This window comes from Populus euphratica, unplaced genomic scaffold (assembly GCF_000495115.2).
Source record: "Populus euphratica unplaced genomic scaffold, PopEup_1.0 scaffold565.1, whole genome shotgun sequence".
Lineage (NCBI taxonomy): Eukaryota > Viridiplantae > Streptophyta > Magnoliopsida > Malpighiales > Salicaceae > Populus > Populus euphratica.
In genome coordinates this window covers 79,400-83,559 of record NW_011500437.1, presented here as the reverse complement: position 1 = coordinate 83,559, position 4,160 = coordinate 79,400, and positions in this window count along the sequence as shown.

The window sequence follows — 4,160 nt, the reverse complement described above, 5'->3', positions numbered from 1 at the left end:
TTATTATTATTATTATTATTATTATTATTATTATTATTATTATTGCTGTTATTTCTATTATTATTGTTGTTGTTATTATTGTTGTTATTGTTGTATTATTGTCATCTATAATTTATACAATTAACCTCTTTGTGGTTCGATCCTGCTCTTGCCGGGTTATTTATTACTTCGACACTCCTGCACTTGAAAGAAGACATCAATATTTTAGTCGTGTAACTCCTAGACTAGTTGGTCTTAGGGCATTAGGTATTGAGACACCTTTTTGAGCTTAGTAACTATGGTTGTAGATATTGATACATGGATAATTCAATGTTTGATTTCCTTATGCTTTTCTCTTTAACCCATATAACAAGCACTAGGTCATTAGCTCTCAAGTCAGTTAACTTTAGGGCATTAGGTATTAAAACACTCCTTCGGGCTTAATTGCTTAGGTTAGGGAGGCAACAAAACTAAACTTATCTACGTTTTATTTATTTAATTAATTACATTTATTATCATTTTTTTTTGCAAATTATATATTATCCCTTTCCCTTAGTTGTTACCTTTAACAGAAGAACATAAATAATATAATAATCCAATATACAACCCACAATCATATGTTACAGTGTATATAAAAATGAAGGTTTAAAAATACTTGTTAAATAAGCATATGAGTAGAATTAATTGATAATAATACGAGTTTGTAAACCTGAATATTTTAGGAGAAGTATGTGATAGATTTTGTTATGAGTACTACAAATAACCATTAGAAAATGTTTACTAAGATACGTCTTAAGAGTCAATAAAATTCTCACTTACTCTGTCATCCTAGTAATAACATTTTTGTTAAATGGTTTTATTAAAAACAAAAGCAGTTAGTTAGTTTTTTTTTGTCAAACACTACTCTTTCCCCCTAACCAAAATGAGACATTGTCCTTAATGTCCTAAGGTAGAAAGATAAAGTGTAGAAGACATCACCTGAAATAACGAGCACTAACAAACCTGAAATACACTTAAACAAATATAAGAGATAACAAAACAATGTTATTAATAAAACCAAAAAACACAAGTTTTTACAAACTAATGTTCAAATCCAATCTTAACTTTTTATGGCTTTTCTTATTTGATCATTCTATTCGACTCATGGAGGAATCAATTATTGGGATGAAAGATTACAATTAATCAATTAGTTGTTCAGCAGTAGTAGCAGACATTATGATTTGTCGTACTAAAGAGTTAGAAAATTTTATTCCATAACATGATCAAGAAAAAACAACAATTTATCATAAAATCCATTAACATTGAGCAAACCTATAGGCTTATGGTGAATGTAAAGTTAGGCCCAAAAGAAAATATGAAAGATCTCTTCCAATGTACCTAGACTGCCTAGTAAGGTAATGAAGGCATCAACGTGTTTAAACATTGCATTCATTCGATCAGACATTGTGGAGATCTGTAGTTTCTCTCCAATTATTTTTTCAATGATGTCTTCTTTTGCTAAAGTTATAGGAATGACCCCCAAAACTTGACTGCCTCCTAAAAAAGCAATTATTGACGTACACCTCATTAACTCAAATCTGTGTCCCTCATACACTAAGTGAATCTTTCTCTTAGCTAGTACTTAACTAAAATGATTTGTTAATTCTAAAAACTCTTTTTCTTAGCTAAACATAATAAAAAAGAGAAACATAAATAAATAAATAACATAATAATGATATACATTAACTAAGTAAAGTAAATGAAATGAAAAACATAAATAAGAAATTAATATAACATAAAATAAAACTTGAACATTACAAAATACAAAGAAAAGGAGTAAGAGCAAGATCATGATCAGAAAACCAAGTTGTCTCAATATATGGCACATGCCTCCTTTTATAGGCTAAAATTTAGAACTATTGATTTGATGACTAATTATTGAGTTGGTGACCACATTTTGACTTAATGATAAAGAACTATTGATTTGATGACTAATTATTGATTTGGTGACCACATTTTGACTTAATGATAGCCATTATTAAACAAAACCTCATTGTTAATATTAGAATTTGAACAAATACGCTTATGCAAGTTCTGGGCATCTATCTCATCTTTCTAACAAAACAAGAATGAACTCATTTGGACTTTTAGAACTCGAGATATGGGTTGAACACTGAATAATATATGGGTTGCAGGACAGATTCTGACTTCTCTTTTATTGCTATAATTTGAACTTGAAAATAGCCTTTTTTAATCTTAGGCTATTCGTGAAAGTTTTAGGCCTATATCTTAGCTTTTCATCCATATAAACCAAGCCTAAATCCATGTTCTATAGCTCCAATTATGATCCAATAATTAAATGATGTTTTAGATGTTTGAATTTAACTAACATCTCTTTTTTAAGCTTAACCCTCATTTGTCTTCTCAATTTTAATTGTTAAACAAATCAATCAATCCTTTAAATTGTAAGATATGCCTGTACTTAAAATGAATATTTATCATATATTAAAGATATCTTATATTATTAGCCATGTTATTATAAAACATGCTTAAGTTAGGAAATTTAATGATACTTTAAGTGTAATATGATGATATAAAACCTTAATGAAAATGTACTTTTAAGTACTAATCAATGGTTTAAAGGGTAATTATCATAATTCTGATCACCCATCCCATCAAAATCATCATCAATATCCAGACAAACATGTCTTTCATGCCTCCTAACATTGTTTCACAATGATCAACTTTTTCTTAAATCATTAATTTAAGCAGGGAAACGCTCCTTTTTGTCCATCTTATTCTTTAAACTCTATATTATCTTATTTAATCTTTCCATTTATTATGTTAAGGCTTGAATTTGAAAAGCTTGATTTTTGATAAGTAGTGTTGGTATTAATGTTGTATGATATCTTTAAATTTGTAAAATATTTTAGTGACAAAAAAAATTATTTTCTCATTCACTTACTCCCTTGTGTTTTTACACTCCTCTTGTATTTTAGTCAATTGGGATTTCTACTTTGAAATTCAACATAACAAAATAGAACAACTTAGTAAAATAATTGAAATACATGTAATGACTCAAGAGGAAATAAATATATGAAAACAAGCAAAGATAAAACTACAAATACAATTTCACGAGTAGTAAATGTATTTGTATGAGATATAAACATTTTTTAAGACATGGAAGAAAATAAAAACAAAATAGTATAAAAAAAACTTGATAAGCACCCAAATATCCTAATTGAAACTTTTGTACACTTCCTAAATCACTTTCAGCAGTAGCAAAGCAAGTTTCAATAATTGATGCAAATTAGACTTGTTTTATATAAACTAAACTCGAATCTAGATCCTAAATCAAACAACATTCAAATAACCTCAAATTTGATGTATAGTGCAATTAGACTCCAAATAACAAAATATCAATTTCCAAGTAATTCTGATATGGTTTGATCTAATTTTCACCTTGTTTAGTTTTTGTGACAGAATAAATAACATCTTTGTTTAAAAACTTTTTTTTTTTACTTTTTATGTTTTGATCCCATTTACTTTTTTTTATTAAAATCTAAAATTTGATTGTTCAACTCTTCATGTGTTGTCCATTATATATAATGAACAATAACCATGTTGCTTTATGCATATTGTGTCTATTTTTTAATGGTGGGATGTTAAGTGGCATGGGTTTTATCTATTAATGGCCAATGATATATAGTCCCTATGTCCATGACCATCTTATAAGTTTGTGGTTCGTAACAAATAAGCATGCAAAATTAAAAAGTAGGATGACAACATAGAAAGGTATAAGGCGTGCTTGATTGCCAAAAGAATTTGATCAATTTGATGGAATGGATTATCATGAGACATTTTTTGCAGTAATTAAATGTTTTGCTATTTGTTTAATTCTGACACTAGTTGTGAATTCTCATTAGCCTATTCATCAATTGGATGTCTTTAATGCCTTTTCACATAGCATATTGAATGAGAAGGTATCTATAAAGCAACCAAAAGGATTTATTGATTAGTCTTAACATGACTTTTTTTATAGTACATAAATATTTATATATGTTAAAACAAGCCCCAAGAAAATGGTTTTGAAGACTTTCCAAACATCTACTTGAATATGGTTTTCATGAGTCTTTAGATGACTCACCTCTATTTATTTATGGCAAAGATAGCTTACAAATATTTGTTATTGTCTACATATC